We start from the raw sequence: 20487 nt of genomic DNA, 5'->3' as shown, positions 1-20487 counted from the left end.
ATCAGTCTTGCGATTGAAATTTCACCTTCTAACACTAAATTCGAAGAAGAAAAGACAGAATTGAAGGTTTGAAAAATTAGAGCTTTTTGTGGTTTAAATGCAAACGTTTGTGATTAGTGAGTCAAATCAAACTCAACCAATCTTTTTAATTTACGTTGTTAACTTTGACAAGAGTTTTGCAGAATTAAGTATTGAACGTATAGCAAATGTGCCTCCCTAATGTAGGCGTTGACACATTCTGACTTTACAATTATTGTTTAATTCGTGTGACTGCCGTTCTAATGGATTCATTATTATTGCTCGCGGCAGTTGATCTTAAAAAATCTTCACACACCGCAAAACAGTTAGGCGAGTACAATTACTCATTGCCAAGTCGTATATTTATTCATATGTATACCATACATATACATATAGTACATGGAGATGTGTGTAAAATATGGCGACAACTTTTCTAGAATAGTCTGTCGGGTCATTGGTGTCTTGAAGAGAAAATTTCCTTCCCTACATTAGTAAGCAAGTACTGTACGAGCTCACCCTTATATACATAAATGTATGTATGTACAACAATTTGATGTATTTACAGAACTAATAATGATACATTTTTTATAAATAACTATTTTCATCATTCATGTCTGCTTTCCTATTTGTCTTTCATGAGCTGTACTCATTGGCGATGCCGTCAGAATTAAAATCTATTTGTTTTTTTAAAAGCTACAATACTTTGGTACTTTGAATTATTCAAATAAATTTTGCAGCTGTATATCGGTATGGGCATCTGGTTAGCTAAGGCTCCATTATTGGTTTGGTATTTCTAAATAGCGCTCTTATGGATAGGTTATATCAACAGATAACGGAATTTTTACAATCAAATATTTAGTACAAAACGATATAACTCAGCTAAATTAGTATTTATAAATAATTTTTCTAGTTATACACTAAAATATTTATTTCTAAAAATGTTATAATCTATAGCATGCTTTCAGGCGTTAAAATAGCTCTTGTGAAGTCAAATATAATATATATATTTATAGAAAATACTCCTTTGAAATAAAAACAACATTTTGCCACAAGTTAAAAAAAAAAGTAGGAAAATATATATACCTATAATAAATACAGTACTTTTCAACGATTTTCATCTGGAAGGCGGTTATTTTTTACCTATTTTGAACTAAAGTAAATATATATTGTACACAATAATTTCTGACTTATCGAAACTCATACTCATATTTGATATATCATTAATTTTTTTTTTATGTTATGCAGCCATTTTAGTTGAAAAACGTATATATTTAAGCGCGCAAATGTAGACAACATTTAGACATTTTGCGACGAATTTCCTTTTATAATTGTATTTAATTATATCCTATCATCTATAGTATTCATTCTCAAAAATTTTAAAGAAACCTTTTTCATTACTTAACAGAAACCAACTCTAGTTTGTAACTTTCAAATTTTTTTCAAAATATTATTTTAACAAGGAATCAGATCTTTAAAACTAAGAATAAGTGTGCTTAGTACTATATTGTGTCTTAAGGATATCTAGAATGAATCACATCGACCATAATAAAGTATGTATGACGAACGCTGTATATACAGTTATTAATATACAAGCTGGGTAACGAAAAGCTATGACGACATTCTAGGAGGCAATAAAATAGTAAATAGGTGTAAGAAAATATGCATTTTATTTATAAATAAAAACGATTTATACCGAAAAATTGATAAGGTTCGAATTTGAGTTTTTGTAGGGTTACTATTGCGCGTACTAGGGCTATAGTTATAACGGCATGTGGCTATAAAAATCACTATAGTCATATAGCTATAACATAAAATATTTCACATAAAGTCACGATTTTCCTGTAAAACCAAAAGATACTTTTTGTTACAATAACGAACTCATAAACAAATAAACAAAAAACCCAGAAATAAGTTATTCGTGTGGAGATATTTCCGCATATAATAGAAAATTAAATACTTTAGAAGTGTTTTGACGCACTAATAATTATCGTGTGACAATTTCCATTAAAATAATACTAAAAATTAAATAAAAAAAAGTTTTTAAAAATAAAAGAGTAATATTAAAAAGTAAAAATAAAATAATATTAATAAATAAAAAGAAATAATATTAAGAAATAAAAAGAAAAATAATATAAAATAATAAAAAAAAATATATACAATATAATTTTTAAATATATAAATTATTTTTGAAAATTACAAAAATTATTAAAAATTAAAAAAAAATATTTTTGAACTTATTTGCAAATTTTATATAAAATATAAATATAATTAATACTATTTAATAAAAAATGTTCAAAATTTTTTGGTGTTTTCAATTAACAAAAAAAAATTTGGTTAGTTTATATCGTAATTTCTAAAATATTTACGATAAATATTAAAGATTAAAAACAAATTTTAACTAAACTGAATTTTTTCAATATTTTTGCATAAAAAATTGCAAAAAAAAAATATTTTAAGAACTTGTTTTGTTTGATATTTTCAAATAACAAAAAAAATTTTAAATTATTTAAATTAAATTTATTAAATATTAAAAAATTAAAAAATTTTTTATTAAATATTAAAAAAATTGCTAAATTTATTTGATAACTTAAATATTTTTGATAAATTTTTTAAAAACATTTATGCTAATTTCTGAATATAGTTTCTATTCTTTATTTAATTGTTTGGCTAGAAATTGAAATGCTAAATGTACTTTTAATTGATCATAGAAAGAAAAACCGATTGTAGACCGGCGTTTTCTCCAGGATTCTAAGGTTTTTAAATTTTTTGTAGAAAAGTATATCAAAAATTGCATAATTCGAACTTGCGAAAATATCTATGTATGTATGTACAGTAGTTGTCTTAATATTAGCAAAGTCAATATTTTTTCATTTATAGCAAAAGAAAAGTAAACATTTGGACACGTGCCCAACGAGAAGTTTCTATGTAAAAGCATTTATCTTAGTTTTTTTTTTTAATATTTATTACTAATATTACTTTTATTTTTATCTTTAATTGCAAATAATTTATTTTTCATTGCAAAACTATTTATCTATTTTACTATCTGCAAATACGCAAGTGCTGACGAGCGAACACTAGTAGTTGATTGAAAGGCGGACATAAAGTTAGGCCAATAAATTCAGCAAGAAAATTAGAACCACACACATGTTTGGTTGGCTGCGCAGGTATAAAGGTATTAATATATATGTATATATAGGGTGTATATACTCGAAACAGACAGAGCTACATAGCAATATTTCAAAGAAAGAACATGTGTGCAGTATTTATGATTGTTTGCTATTTTAAAAGAAAATTTTTACTGCAATATTTTATCGACTATTTGCACAACGCAACGCATGTATTGTTTGCATGTGTGTGTGCTTGAATTTAACTATAAAAACATATAATTTACTGGACGACAGTGGTTGCAGGTGTGAAATGCGCATTAGTTGCTATTTGAAAATGCAAAAATCGCTATATTTAATACATATATATATATACACATACATACATATGTACGTCTACAGTTATTCTGTGCAAAATTTCCAACAAAAATTGTCTATTTACATACATTTATTTTGGTGGAATTTTGCTTACGCTTGCTCGCTTTTAATGCAATTTATCCTTAATGCACACATATACACACACACACAGAAATACACACACAAATATATTTAAACAATACTTTTCCATTTAAAGCCACTATCAGCTTCACCCAAACGGTAGGAAAGTTTACTTGACGCACATGAATTAATTTCACATAAATTTCACTTACTCACACACTCAACAGCCAATTTTACAGCGCATAAATATTAAATAATTTTATTTATATGGAAATGTGTTAATAATTAGGATAGCACTGTAGGGTGTCGGCTGCTGCACCGCTTAAACCCGCGTATTCGCGTCGACTGAATAATTAAGGGCAGATTTTTTGTAAAACACGCCACCAAATGACCCGACAGCCATAACGGCATTACAAAGTAAAATCGTAAAAAAAAAAATTAAATAAAATAAATTAAAATACAAAAATTAAAATAAAATAAAGACGACAGGGAATTTTTGGTTTACAAAATATTGCAAACAATAATGCATTGACCTTGAGAAGACTGCCGCGATTTGTATAAACAACTTGTTGCGCTTTTATTAAGCAAATTTATTACGCACCTATTTAATCGTAAATTTTTAAATGTTTAAACAGACATACACACTAACATGTGCGCATATTTACATATTGTCTCGATGAAGATGCACTTGTGCAGGAATGTTGTAATGCGGTGTGCCTTATTGCCACACTCATTGATTTTGGGGTGAGATTAATGCGAGTCAATGAGGAAGGAATTCAATCTTCGAAATAAAATTTCAAAATGATGTTTGCAAAATTATTTAAAAATATGAAAAAAATTAGAAAAAAAATTTAAAAAAAAAACTATAAAAGAAAAAAAAAATACATATGTATATATAAAATAGTTTTAAAAAATATTATAAACAATTCTTCGAAATAAAGTTTCAAAAAAAATTTAAAAACATGAAAAAAAAAGTTGAAAAAAAAAATTTAAAAAAAACTATAAAAGAAAAAATAAATATATTATATATATAAATATATAAAATAGTTTTAAAAAATATTATAAACAAGAAATAACGTTAACTTTGACAACACGGATGCTATAATACCCTTTCTTATAGCATAGTATAACAGGGTATATTAAAATGTATTTATCTTGATTTTGATCGGTCAGTTTGAATGGCAGCTATATGCTATAGTGGTCCGATCTGAAGAATTTGTTCGGTGATTACAGCTCTGCCTTTGACAATAAGTAAGTGATTACCATATTTTCCTGTCCATGGCGAACGCGCTTAATGGTGAGAAGTTGGCCTCAAGAGAGGCCTGTGAAAATTGGCTCCCCGAGTTTTTTGCCAATAGGGACGCAGCCTTCTACGAGAGGTGTATAATGGAGTAGGCATCTCGTTGGCAACAAGTTTACGAACAAAACGGCGCATATTTAACTTAAATCGGACAAATGTACACAAAGTTATGATCTTTTGTAAAATTAATAAAAAAACCGAACGAACTTTTTACTTTACCTAATATAATTCGATGTCCACATTTTTTAGAAAGGATATTGGACATGTCATTTGTACCAAGTTTTATAGCCATATCTCCACTCATGCTTCATTTATCTATTGTAAAGTGAAGGAATCTGATGGCATTTAAAATCGTATATTTAGAAAGTAGGCGTGGTTGTTTTTCGATTTCGTTTATGTTCAAACTTGTATATACGAGTATATTAAATTAAGGATTTGAAAGACAAGCTCGATGTTTTGTAAACATTAACGCAAGTCTTAACTTCTTTGAAGTTGAATCAGGGTGTTATACCAACAATGTTAAAACCTAACAAGTTCTGAGTCAATAAGAATTAAATAAAGTACAAGTATGTAGAATAGGAAGATATGATCAGCTGATATTTTTTTATTTTTATTTTTATTTTTTGAAATAAGTATGTACTTACTTTAATTGTCGCATTTAATTGGCAACAATAAATTTTTACAAATAAATTGCACAGTAAAATCAACGCCAATTAAAGATAAATATAAAATATAGTTCAGCAACGCGTTAATTGGCAACCACCAATTTGAAAATAGCAAAGTGGAAACAAAACAAACAACGAACAAGGTAGTAAATCAAGAAATTAGCGGGCGATAGACGCTGCAGCGATCGTATGAGCGATAAACATAAATCACCGCCATTAAAAAATCAGTCGGTGGACGGACAAAAAGTCAAAAATAACAAGGCAAATGAAAAACCACACTTGTCGTTAACTGCAGGCCGAACGCCAGTCCCACAAGCGTTGGGTTCTCCACTACAACTCTGAGTGCTAAGCGCTGAGACTGCCACAAACGCTATGGAGCCGCAGTAATCCGACAGTGGCATGTTGCTTTTCACAAGGGATTAAAGTGAATTAAAAGGTTTTTATTGGAGGCTTTCATAAAGGCTGCCACCGCCTAACGCCTGTCGGCTGCCGCCTGTTATTGGCTTTAAGTTTTTATTCATTATTATCTGTTAAATATTTTTTCTTGCAAACAGGCGCGCTTTTCGCGTGATCGATGGCTTTGCAACACAGCCCCACTTGCCGCCTTCCTCACTGCTTATGTGGGTTGCTTAATTTAGTCATTATTTCTGTGCCTTTTTCTGCGCTGTTACGCTTTTTAAGTATATTTAAAAATAGTTATAATATTGAATAAAAAATTTGGTAGTCACTTATTTAGTTGGTAACTGTGTTGACAGCGCGACACGTTTGATCAGTTAAGCCGCTAAGGCGCGATAGCGTCAAAATGGCAAATAAAATGTGTCTTAAAATGTGTGTTGGGAGCGTTTGGGAGGTGTGAAGCGTGTAGCTCGGCAAGAGGTGTGATGCGCGGCGGGCATGGCTCAGTGCTTTCATGGGTATTTGTGGCATGTGGTCACATGACTGTGCATGGCGGTGACAATAAAAAGAACATTATGAAACGTACAATGCAAATACTTCGAGTAAAAGGGCAATAACAACTACAACAACAATATAAATACAATAACGATATAAACATATTAACAAAGAATAATGAGCAATAAAAAAGATGTGAACACTTTGCGCAAAATATCGAAGCACTAAATGTTTACAACTCATTGAGGTTAAAGTAAATAAGACTATGGATGTAATATTTTTAGCGAGTGCTTGAACAAGTTAACAGAAATTTGGTAGATAAGCGTTGACTTCGCGAAAAGTTCGGCGCATAAAGAAAGGCTTAATGACATGTTGCCTTCTTTTATGCTTTTGTTGGTAGAAAAATTACAAATCTTTTCCAGCTGAGTTTTTGTCTACAAGAATATGTATAAAGGGTTATAAAAAAACCTATCAAATTGGCAAAGCGATAATTATTATTATATAATATCCGTTAAACTGAGAAATCTGCTCGGAAAAAAATAAATTGTTTTCCGAGAAAGGTGATATACAAGTAGGAACACAATGATGCTACAGTAAACTGACCAAAATGTTTACGGCAAAAAAAGATTAGAAAATACTTTCTAGATCAATCCGAAACAGTCTAATTCCTCAAAAATATCGCATTGGCTGCAAGGTAACATTTTTTCAAGTCCACGAATTCAAGCAGCAGGTGGCGCTATAATCCAGATTTGCATTCGAAAAAAAATTAATACAGAAAAGAGAATTTCGTGAGCTTGGGAACGACATACAACGCCGAGAATTCAACGTGGATCAAGGATGTATTTTATTACATTTTTTACCAAAGTATAAATAGGTTTTCAGAAAGCCATAATTGTGAGGCCATTGTATAGTAACTGCTCAAAAACACAGTTGAAATTTGTTCATATTTTATTTGAACGTATTATTTCATAAAATATTAAATTTAGATTTAGGAACGTAAAGTTTAATGGTTAAAGTCCTCTTAAACCTTGAGAGTTTCTCCATTATTGTACGGTCCAGAGTCGAAATTACGAAACTCAAATTTAAGTTTTTTGGCAGGGAAGATTTATTGAATTTCTACTGACAAATTAAATATTTTAGGTCTATACAGTGATTGCAAGAAATATTCGCCAAAAGTGCAAGCAAAAATATCGTAGCTCTCACAAATAGTAAAAACGGAACTTTCAAGCTTTGTTTAATTTTTATATTATTATTTTAGTAGTTTGATGATTTTAAATTATTTATTTATTTACATTTTTTCATTAACTAATTAAATTACATTTACTTTTTATTATTTAATTTTAGATAAAAATTAAATCTATTCACAATAATTGGTAATTATGTTTGTTCTCCATAAATTTATTATCATTTATCTAATTTGACAGGTTTGACACTTGTCGATGTTGTTTTTATTTTATTCTTTGGTTTTTGTTTATAAACTCTTTCTACAAATCACAAAAATAATGCGGTCTTTTATATTCAAAAACAAATTGTGCGATTATTATTTTAGTCACTGTACATTTAATTTAAATAACGACTTTTTAGAGAATTTTTTGTTATTTAAAAATTTTATTTTTTATTAAATACAATACAAAAATTTAATAATATTTTTTTTATTAATTTTTATACAATTTAAAAATATTTTTTTTTTATTAATTTTTATACAAAAATTTAAAAATATTTTTTTTATATTAATTTTTATATAACAATTTAAAAATATTTTTTTCTTTATTAATTTTTATACAATTTAAAAATATTTTTTTAAATAAACTTTTTTTTAAATTTAATTAAATTTTTTTTGTTGTGTTGTTTATTCAAAATCGACAAATGTATTTTTTTATTAATTTGTTATTTATTTTGTGTTAATTTAAAATTTAGGAATATAATTTTTCTGATAATTTCTGATTTTTCAATTTTAGAAAAACGTGATTACCTTTCCGTTGTGGAGCCCCTTTTTGTCACGCCCGCTTATTTAGTTAGTTTGTTTACGCTTTTGTTTGTTGTTTTTATTGTATTTATACGCTTTGTGCCAGCTACTGCTGCGGTTACGCGCCTTGCATGGGCAAACTAGGAAACACTTCAACTATTTAGTGGGTTTGTAAATAATTTTCTATTTCTTTTATCTTTTAAATATTTGTATTTGTTTGTATTTGCACTTGTTTTTTCTCGACAATTAACGGTTTAGGCGTGTTACCACGGGCGTTTAGCACTTCCTAAAGTACACTTTGTGAAGCAAAACTATTGGCGACGCGGCTTTAAGTTAAGTTTAATTGAGTTTCCATTAAAAATATAAAATTTTACTTATTGCAAAAACTTGACAGACACTTTGGGTTTTCGAAATATTCTTGCTTTTGTTTCAAAATCAGCAAATCACTTATAAGCAAATAAGTAAAACAGAAGTAGCATGCTTGCTTATTATGTACATTAGATGTACGTAAGTGACAAATAACTACATAAGTACGTAAGCAAATAATTAAGTAAATTGATTGTTGTCTCCTGAACAACTTAAATAAATATGTAAGTATTTTTTTTGGCGCTCGTGACCGTTAACGTTGCGACGGCGCGTTATGAAAATTAAAATAAATATATGTCGAGTGAAATATTTAAAAACCGATACGCGCTTGAAGAGTGCTGGAAGCGAACTGTTCGAGCCAGCGCTGGAGATGGGGACAGAGAGCCCATAGATAGGCGCAAGAACATTACCAGCGCGCCGCACAACCACACACACACACACACAAATATAAATATATATATACAAACACCTATTTGTGGCGCTGTGAAAGTTAACGAAAGCAGGGAGCGAGTTCGTGTGTTCATACGAGTCATTAGCTGCTTCAACTCCACTGCGTTTGCTCAATGTCGCATGGTGCGCTCTGTGTTCGCCTATTTATGCTCAATAAGCAGTGTCTCTTCCCAAAAGTGTCCAGCTTAAGCTCGAGCGCTACTTGCAAAGCTTTGCTTTCAGCTGCTGCCGCACTTTCTCGCCATCTCATTGTATTCTGCTTCCTTCCGTTTGGATTCATTTGCTAAATATTATTTGAAATATTATGGGAAGGTGGGAACAGGGTTGCATTATAGGCTTTCTTGTCAAGCGGACATTTTTTCTGCTATTTTTTGCTCTCTGTGATTTATGCGTGTGCGTTTTAACTATCGAATTTTAATCAATGTGCTTGTAGATTAGTTGATGTTTTACATGCATGACATTTGTAATTACCTTAGACACTCAGTGATAGCGGTATTATCGTCAAAAAATATTGTACATAGGTATTTGTACTTTGACGGTTCTTATCTGAAGCAGAGTTCCTGTTTATTCTGTATTTTCGCAAGTGTCTTATAGATAAGATTTCACTAAGTAATGGCTCAAATAATTATTGAACGTGAGTATTGGAAATATTTATTATAGGAAGCGGGGTATGTTATAAGATTCAGCTGATTTACAGTAACATTTTTAAACGTATAAATCGTTGGCTACAATATTTTTAGCTTAAATAGTCATGTCTTGGCTAAAAATAAACCAAAGAGCTAAGTAAAATAAAGTTAAAAAAAGTAGGAGTTTTTAAGATTAGCAAAGCTATCTTTATCATAGTTCCTCTCCACAGTAGGGTGCAATGAAGTGTTGCCATACGAGTTTTTCTTCATTTAAGAATTGACATAATAGAAAAACCTAAGCAAATTTAATATAAATGTTTTTTGTTTACGAAATTTAGGAAATTTAAGGCCATCTTTTCTAAAAGAAAGTTGTTCTCAAAGAATTCTTCGAAATAAAAATAAGGACGTAATCAGAAAAGAGAGTAGGAGGGATTTAATTATAGATTGCATTCATCTGAACTTGTAAATGAGAGAGAGAAAGTGAGAGAGAAAAAAGAGAGAGAGAGAGAGAGAGAGAGAGAAGGAGATAAAGGATAGAGATAGAGAGGAAGAGAGAGAGAGAGGGAGAGAAATATGTATTTACAGATTGCATTTGAACTTGTAAGAGTAAGCAGCTCCACTTATTTATTTTATAAGTTCACCTAAAGAAAGCAAATCGGTAGTTTTAATATTACTTTTAATAAAGCTTTTTTTTTGATTTATCAGTATCAGTGATAGTTTGGCGGCGCCTTCTGGTTTTACTAGAGTATTACAACAGTTTTCGTGGGACGTTATTCGACAAATGAAGGAAATGAAGAATTTAGTAACTTTTAAATAAGCTCCGTTACAGATTTTTTGAAAGGCTTTTTTCATGGCTTTTTCAACACTTTCGTCAAACAAAAAATATACGTTAAAGTTGATTGATGAATAAAGTTGACTGAAATAAACTACAAACTGAAGAACAATAATTCTAAACAAAACCGAACAAAGCGTAAGTAAGATATTTACTCCCGGAATTTCATGATTCTGCGATTCGTACTGCCAAATATCAATAAAATTGAACAATAAAGTATTGCCGAATATATTGTGTTTAATTCGGTTAAATGCTAAGTACTACTCAATAAGCTTTACAGCATTCATACTGCCAAACCGTGAAGCAATGGTGTACCTTTGATATTTATTATTTTTTAAATAAAGCTAAAATCTATTACTTGCTCGGTTATACTTTTGACAAGCAACCTTCGACTAAGTGCTAAGAAAATAAAACTATATTCTGATTGAGTAAAGCACACATCTGGCAACTCTCCATACTACACTACCAATAGTTGGTTGCATTTTAAAACACAAAATTTTGCATTTTCTACTGCATTACTTATTGGGCTATCGTGGAATGCATTTATTCATATATACACACACACAAACAATTTTCGTTAAGGTATGCTTTCATATATTATATGTACATATGTATTTCCACTTGAGATATCTACTACTTATGTATACAACAAAGCGTTAAATGCAAGCAAGCAAACGTAACAATAATCAGAAAGCTAACATATAATGTGAAAAGCTCAACGAAAAGCTTATTCAGCGAAAGCTGCCACAACAAGCGCTTTTGCATTTTTCGTTGATCTCAAAGTTTTAATGTGTTTATATACATATATATATCTGAGTTAGTAAAGCGCTCTCTTTATACAGCTCATACATATAAATGTGCGTAAGCTTTTTGATCGCACCGTGCAGCAGTATAAGAATATTGAATTAATATAAAAAAAATCATTTAAATGTTTCACTAAATAAAATTAAGAAGAATATTATAGCAAAAATATTATTACTATCAAACTAACCAGAATTATAAAATATCTCAGAAAAAAGTCGTTCAACATAAATAATTATTTCTTAAATACAAGTAATAAAACGTGTATGTATACGTATATACCACGTAAATTTTATTGGGTATAATTCTGACGAGTCATAACAATTTCACACAGCTTTGCTACATTCCCAGAAAAAGCATTGAATTAAGCAAAAACTATTAATGTAGTCCGCAAAAATACTTGAATTTTGCACATCGTTTCGACTATGTATACACCAATTGTTGTCAAAACGAAGATCTGCCGCCTGAAGGTATGCTATAGTTTCACACTTTGAAAATACGAAGGAGGATAAATTGTGAATTTATATAACTCAGCAATATACATTAATCCATAACAGGTGAAATAAGCTTGTCAACCATCAAATAATGACAGCAGCTTTTTCTCACAGAAGTCAAGAGCGGAAGCCGTAAAGATAAGATTAGATAGATAAAATATAACCAGTGTTGGCAAAAGTATTATTACCAAGCGAAATATGAGCAGAAAATTTCTGCTGACAGCCTCTCAGAATTTTGTACGCTCCCAAAAGCGCTTTTATGGTGCATTGATGAAGGTTAACAATAATATAATGATGTGTTCAGTGCTGGTTTAATACCCATATAGCACGCGGACGTAGACCTTAACTAAAAAAAAAATTAAGATTGAACATATTTAAGGTACTGAAATTGAGTTACACATAATATGCAAAGAATATTTTTCAAGGTTTGAAGCCATGGTTTGCGTGCCAAGCCAATGCTGAAATCTCTATTCACAACAAATTTTAGTTTACAGGTTTCAAATTAGTTGCCTTTGTATTAGAAAATGATTTTCTGCGATCTAGAAATCTATTTACGTTTTAAAGTTAGTTAGTACAGCGAAAAGCTCTCAGTTATAGTTTCAAGCGCACAATTCAGACATAAATAAATATAATAATAATAAAATACGAAAAATATTTTTATGATTTTTGCTATAACTACTGATAAACAAGTTGTTTGCTTAAAAGTAAGTAAAGGCCTGACAAATTTGTCAAGTAGTTTTTGTGCAAATAATACTTTAAATAATTTGGCGCTTAGCATTGAATTAGTAATTTGATTAATTTTATTTAAAAAAACCTCAATAACATAGACTGTTTGCTTTTGAATTTTGCCGAGCTCGCAGAAAACCACTTTTTACACTTTCAATTTCGCCATTTCATGTTATGTTTTGCTTAGCATTTACTTTTTACTCAAAACATGTTTTCTCTTATCTCATCTTTCTCCTTTATCGGCATTCGCTTTAACATTGGTGGTGATAAGCTCCAAAAATAGAAATAACATTTACACACAGCTGTTTTTTGGTAAATATTTGACTTAAAACACAAACAATGTCAAATATTCGAAGAGAAGACAGGAGAGATAAACGCTAGAAAGACAGAAATAAATATTTTTCGTGGTAGTTGTTGTTTTGGCGCACGATAACGAGTAGACAATACGGAATCAAATTGAAAAGCAAAACAGGCATGTATGTGTGTGTACTTTGCACAAGTGTACACTTGTGTGCATTAAAATGGCATGTTTGGTCAATGAGATCAAATAGGGTGTTGATTAGATTTGTATAAATATGCAGAGAACGTGTTATGAATAACTTAACATGATTTATTTTATACTACCGGCTAAACTATTTTTTTTTTGTATGTCGGAAACAGTTCTACAGGCTATAGGAAAAATTGAGTTTTATATTATCTTTTAATACATTACAGCTGGCATGTGATAGTGTCCTAATTTCAATACATTACAGCTTGATCTAATTTCAACAAAAAACATGGCTGCATTTCTTCAAGAGCTCTTTGATAACTTCAAGTTTCTAAAGGTGCTCTGTAAAGCTAGGATAAGTAATTTCTCTTTATAAAATTATGTTTAAGTATTTCTACTCCAATATACAGTCCCTGAGTAATGGTTTGAAAGCACGAAACGTAATCATTGGTTGACTTCGGACTATAAAAATCATTCAACCCTATAAGACATCTTGTCAGTGAAGTTATATAGTACTAAAGTGTTATTTTAGATTTTTTTTTTAGGTCGACGTCTATAGAAGCGATTCCGGCATTCAAAAAACAAGAACTTTTCAAAACAAAAGTAGATATTATATATCTTAATGATATTTCCGTTTTCGAATATATTTATGTATTGATAATAACCCAAATTGCTTAGTCTGCATACGCCACAATTTAGCGAGTAGCGTAACCTTGTACTCAATGAACCTTGAGCGGGTTAACTTGTATTGTGATTGACAGTGTTATATGAAGTTTAGTTCTTTGTATGGCGACATATCACAGAGTACTTAAATTATTGATGTTTAAGGAGTTTTATAACGCAATCGTAAATTATTAATCGAAATAATCGAAATATTAATTGAAATAATCGATTGTTAATGAAAAAACTAATAGAAAATAATATATCTGTTGATTATTTAACGAAATAATTGATATATTGTTAATCGAAATATTAACTCAAACAATCGATTAATAATCGAAATAGCCAACAATAAAATATCTGACAACAAATTTGGGATTGGTTCCCTGACAATTAAAAAAAAATATATTACGATTCGTAGTATCCGATTCTGTTAACCCGAAGAGTAACTTTTAAGAAAAGTGTCGAACTTTTGGTGCTGTAATGTCAGTAAGAAATGTCAACTGTCAAATATGTTTCTTCTATACTATAATATTAAGATATCAGCTAAAAAGTTCAAAACGCTTGCATGTTAAGTTCTTTTCTCATAACTTTTTTAATAAAGTGCATTGTTATAATTTCATTTATACGACCTAGAAGGCTGAACTAATATTTGGCGATGGAAAAAAGCTTCTCAGCAAATTCATTTCTTCTGTTACGCTTATTTGAGCCCAAAAGTCACCGCATAACAGACACACACATAACAGACTGTCATTTTTGTGCACGCCACTGTACATATGTACACTACTACCTAAATTTTCTTTTAAAAAATACATATTTTCCTCGAGTACTACTATTTTTATGCATCACACTGTATATAAATACCTATGCTAGTGCTGTGCCAACCATTTTAGTCGCACGCTTGCTTGCCAATTAATGGCCAAGATCACCGAGTAATTGCGAGCAGCATTCAAAACACCAACTATTCAGTCATTCGGATAGACCGTCAATCAGGCAGTCAAGCAACCGTGTAATATGTGGCCAAATCACTCAATAATTTTTTCAATTGTGCAGCTGAAATGTTAATAAATTGGAATGTGTGTATGTGTGGCAAGTAAGTGTGGATAGAAATGCTATTGGATTTTATAAATGCTGTCACTTGCGCGGTGACAGCTTCCGCACGGTTATAAACACACACACCTACACACATAGCAACAAACAGTTCGTCACACAGCCACTCATCTGTCAGGCACATCACAACACTTGACATGTGTGTGGCCACTAACCATACTGGCTGCTGGCGGAGCGACTACCGCCGCTGACCGGCTTTTTTGATCACCGATCGCATTGCTTTGTTATTAATTCAACCGCTTGGCTGTTGTCAGCGCCTGCCGCCGCACCCGAACACAATCACCCGATGAGGCTGCATGCAATTCTCATTTGCATTTCTATAAAAACAGCTCACAGCCGCACTCTCCGCTCTCGTTTCTCGCATATTTCTCACTTTTTGCCTTATCGCAGCAGCATTTTTCATTGTTGCATGCAAATTCAATGAAAATTTTCCGTGTCTTTTGTTTTATTGATTTGTTTTATGTGACAATCTGTTATGCAGTCGCATCGAAACAAACACAAATATGCATTTTATTAATGCAATGATTGAAAAATGAAAAAATTAATAATTTTCAAAACAACTTTATTTTTTGTTGTTGTTGTTGGCACGCTAGTGTCTGATAACGCGTTGTGCTGTTATTGAGTAATATTTTCATGGCTTTTACTAATCATTCGCGAGGCAATAAACATGCAAATACATAAACAAATCAAGTCTATAGTAACAGGTACATATGTACATATGTATGTATCTATGTATAGCTAGACTACAGCGAAAATAGTCGATGATAAAAGTAATTGCAAAACAGTACTTAATTTATTTTTTTGCAACAAATATTTTTTTAATTCTTATGGATATTTTAATTTAATCGAATCTCGAAAAAATACAAATCAGAGGTGAAAAAGCAATATGTGTATTAGGGTTAAGCTGTCAAAGCTTTTAAATTTTAGAATTTTTTATTTAAAACAAAAATCTCCGGAAATTTTTTAAAGAAATTTTATGATTTACAAAAATTAGTGATTCAAGCAATTTTAGGTAAACGGTTCAAAACATATTGTATTTTTAATAAAATCAGATTTTGGTACGTGTTATTTGCATGGGAAATTTCGAATGCTCGCCGACACTTTTTAAAGTTTTTGTAAATCTTAAAGTGATATTTTTTCTCTGTATATAGTCTCATTTTAACCCATAAATTCGATATCCAATTTCTTTCTTTTTTTTTGCTCAGTGTAGTGTCAGTTTAAGAGTGTTTTTAAAAACTTTTCCGATATTGAATAACTTGATAACGAGTTTACCATCTCTAGCGTAATTTATTTAAAGCAAATATAAAGGCAACGGGCATGAAGAAAGCCCTCGGAAAAGAATTTCGAGAATTTCGCCATTAATTGGCACATAAAGTGTGAAATTTTTAAGAAATCGATTTTCTATACTACAATAGTTCATACCTTTAAAAACAACATACTAAAATTTCAAATCGCTACCTCAAAGAGTGTTTGAGTTATAGTCTTCTAACATGTAACTGCTCAGTTCAAACAGCTTCATCTTTGGAATTTAAATACAATTTTTTATCAATAAAAGAAAAAAATTATTATTACACAAAAGTAATTTTTTTGTTAAAAAAACATATAAATACATGTGTAGTTTTCAATATATTTATGTGTTTAATATACAAATATCTAAATCCCACAATTTTTTTCTAATAAAAAATCCCACTTCATGAAATTGAATACCATTAACTTTGCAAACCACTGTAGTATATGTATATATGTATATAGCACACACCGTTGTCGCATACCGGCTAAAAATTATAAGCACGCTACGCCATGGCGTATCTATCTCAATATGGATTAAGTTATATGGCATAGTGGCATTGTGATTATTGTTAGCGGAAAATTTTGTAAAACATTGACTGAAACTTACATACTTATACGTTTGTTTATTCACGATAAAAATATTTTCGCTACACTTAACTTTATATTTATATATGTTTGTATATATGCACATAGGTATATGTATATATATGTACATATATCAAAGCTTTTGATACCCAAAAATTAATTCGCCGACTAATTAAAATAAAAATAAAAAAATGAGCAGATACATACAAACAAACGGTTGTGACTGAATTGATGTCGATATGTATGCAAATATTTTAGATGTATGTATGTGTGTGTGTGTGGTTTTGTAGTGTTATGTTTACAGGCCAACCGCTAGAAAAACAATGCAAATTTATCTCAGTCATTAGTAGTTGACTTATGGTCGCTGAGGAATGCTCTCTCAAGGTTGCATTGGAGTTAAATTTAAGTATGCCTTCAGTCAGGTCACTGACTGTCTGCGCGGCATAATGATAAGTTTTGTCGATATATGTAAAAATATATGTATATATTCTTATGATGAGGGTTCTTTATGCTTTATATTTATATATATATATAACATATATAAACATACATTTGTATATACTTATGTACATATGCGTCTGGAGAGCATATTTTGTCTCGAGATATGGCTATGCATACATACATATATGTATACATACTTATGTAGATATGTTAAATAAAAATCTGCCAATACCTATGGTTGATTAATATTTTTTCTTATACAAGTATGTGTTGACCACAGTTGCCAAATCTTGACTGAGTTCTCAAACATATATTATATTGAAAATAATACATATACAAGGGTTGGCTTTTTTTCGGGAGTCGAGAACAACAACACATGTTAATCATCGAAAATCGCTTTATTATTTTGAAAAATTTACTCCATTAAGATTTATACACTTTTCTTTATGTTAGTTTATTTGTAACGTACGGCAATAAAAGCAAGTCATTCGGTGCCAAATCAGCACATAAACAGGGGAACTACTATCGTTGGATTCGGCTCATCTTGTAACACCCATACAGACGAATGTTGTTTACTTTCAGGCTCATATGCGTAAATCCACGATTCGTCATCTGTTACGATGTCATAAACGTATTTCGAAACACCACTAAAGTATTTTTTAAACATTTATCTCGACCAATCGCCACGAGTCTTTTTGAGCAATTGGCAAATTGTGTGGGATCCAACGAGAATAAATTTTTTGTACAGTCATATTCCTAATGCCTATAGTTGTCTCATTCTGACAATAGGTCACATGACGATCTTGCAATATTCGTCAAGCTGTGCTTTACGACTTCGATTGAACTCATCATACCATCAATAAACACTGGTCTTTGATGTAGCTTCATTGTCAAAAATTCAATTAAGTTCATTGATGCACTGTTGCTAAGTTAATCCACGTCGAAAGTTGTGAATAATAATCGCGCTGAAATGTTAGCGATTTAATTCCATTTTTTGGGCGATATGATTATTTTAAGTTACTGTAAACAACACAAATAGCGATTGTGTGTCAAAACGTTCTAAGTAGGTATAATATCGAAAATGTCAAATTTTACGATAAAGTTGTGGGTTGCCAGATGGCAACGCTAGGGTTGCCAAATCCCTAAGTATAAAAAAGCAATCTAAATATTTAGGGTATATGTTTTATAGGTAGTACCAAGTTTAGAAATCAACCCTGCTACCGTTAGTCCATATATTATAAATTTTTACAAAATTTTTTTTTTTCGTTCAGACTTCTACCCTCCTACCGTTAGTCAATATAGTATACATTTATACAAACTTTTTTTTTTGCCATACAAATCCATTCCTGAGTTCAATTCAGGACCAGAGAACTATTTCGTTATTCTTGATCTTGCAAGTCTGAAGTATATTTTGTTGAAATGTTCATCTACAGAAGATATTCACGGTCGGATTAGGTTTAAATGTATTTATAAATATTTGCCATTCGACATACTTATATAAAATATATCCACCACCTCACTTTGAAGGGGTAATTGCAACGATCGTGTAAACGAGACGGGAGAATACTGTGCTCTCGCTCAGCTTAATACTTTTTAAGAACATAACTTTAATGAGTCACTAATACTGAAAAAACTAAAGCTCAAAGAACTAATAAAAAGTGCATCATTAAGCTGTCAATCTTAATAGAAATTAGATTATGTGATCGATATATATTTTTTGTACGGCGGCACTCTTCTTTCATCAAAAATAATCAATTCTTAGAATTGAATTAGCATGAGATGATCTGACAAACTCAAAATCAGCCCATTGATTTCCTATGAAATTTATGCATTATTTGAGATAATTTAGTTGCAAAACCAAAATATTCAAGGAATTTTTTATAGCATGTGAGTTTGTATATTTAAGTAATTACTGTCTATATGAAATCACCTTCAACAAATTGCATGACGTGTGGCACTAAATTAGTTCCGGGAATCTGTCTTTTTATTTGATTTGTGAGTGTTCCAATTGATGTGTCACGTAAACATGCAATCCGTAAAATCTAAAGGGAAATTAGCTTCGTTAGTAGAATTGGTTGGACAATTCATAAGTATATTCTGTGCATCTCCTACATAGATATTTAAAGGCAACCAGTGCCCAGTTTTCTTATGATTTTTATAGTGTTACTAGATCATAGTCTATTATGAGCAAGAAACAGTCAAAAAAAGCACATACAAACTAGTTTATGATCATTACTTGTGATATACATATTGCCAGGTGTCAAAGCTGTCTGAAATCTCATATATAGTCGTTGAGACTTAGTAAATAAGAAAGAGATCTGTTATGTGAGGCTCCGAAGGCTTACTCAATATTTTTTCAGACCAGAGATACACATGATCTCTCTAAAAAAAAATCATGGACTCAACGACCAAAATCGATCCATGGCTGAAGCGAATGGTTGCTATTGATGAAAGGAGGATAACACTTCCGACAACGCCAAGCGAAAACGAACGTGGTCGAATCACAGTAAACCTGTGCAAACGGTGGTTAAGCCAGAACTGACGGTCAAGAAGGTGTTGCTATGTGTTTGGTGGGGTTTTGGGGGAATCATCTGCTATGGACTACTCACCTACGGCCAAACTCTTAATTCGGATCTGTACTGACCACGCTTTGAATATCTGAACGAAGCAATCGTTTAGAAGCGGCCAGCTTTGGCCAATAGGAGAGGAATGGTGTTCCATCAGGACAACCCCAAGCCACACAGGTAGTTAGTGACTCTCGCCAGAAGTTCTGGGAGCTTGTTTGGGAGGTTCTTACGCATTAAGCTTACTCTAGTCAGGACCTAGTTACCTCTTCCTATGAATTGGGAATATGTTTAATTTTCTTTTTACTAGACGCATATAATACTTGTACATATTACTTTTACTAGACCAATACTATACATTGCCTTATAATTTCAAAAAATACACTCTTAAATAAGCTTATGAGGAGTGTTGAAGAACTATAATGTTTTCACTGGTAATAATATAATATAGTGTAGAAGTTATCAGATTCATTATATACGGTTACCAAGTACGTTATCTGGAAATAATAACCATGATAGCAAATTTAACTAAAATGGAGCGTTCTTTTGCCACTCGGTTAAAAGTAAGCAGCTTCTTAGCACGCTCGGAATATAATATTCCGTTATAATTAACATATTTAGAAACAGCAATATGTGCTCTCGCCCACAGTCGGGCAATATCTCCAACTCAATG

General features: G+C 30.9%; 1 protein-coding gene across 5 annotated transcripts in view; it reads right to left on the bottom strand.

Annotated features, from left to right (window-relative positions):
• Positions 1-20487, bottom strand: part of for (cGMP-dependent protein kinase for) — a 124425-nt gene that overhangs the window by 86033 nt on the left and 17905 nt on the right. Inside the window, exon 1 of one of the 5 annotated variants that reach the window (XM_036358730.2) lies at positions 8389-8944. The exons of the other annotated variants lie outside the window; for them this stretch is intronic. The gene's annotated coding sequence lies outside the window, so the exon portion shown is untranslated. Of the gene's footprint in view, positions 1-8388; positions 8945-20487 lie in introns of those variants that run through there. 5 annotated transcript variants of the gene reach the window in all.

The sequence above is a fragment of the Bactrocera oleae genome, chromosome 3 (genome assembly GCF_042242935.1).
Source record: "Bactrocera oleae isolate idBacOlea1 chromosome 3, idBacOlea1, whole genome shotgun sequence".
NCBI classification, from domain to species: domain Eukaryota; kingdom Metazoa; phylum Arthropoda; class Insecta; order Diptera; family Tephritidae; genus Bactrocera; species Bactrocera oleae.
The sequence above is the reverse complement of the archived record's forward strand: the minus strand, read 5'-3'. Positions and strand labels throughout refer to the sequence as shown.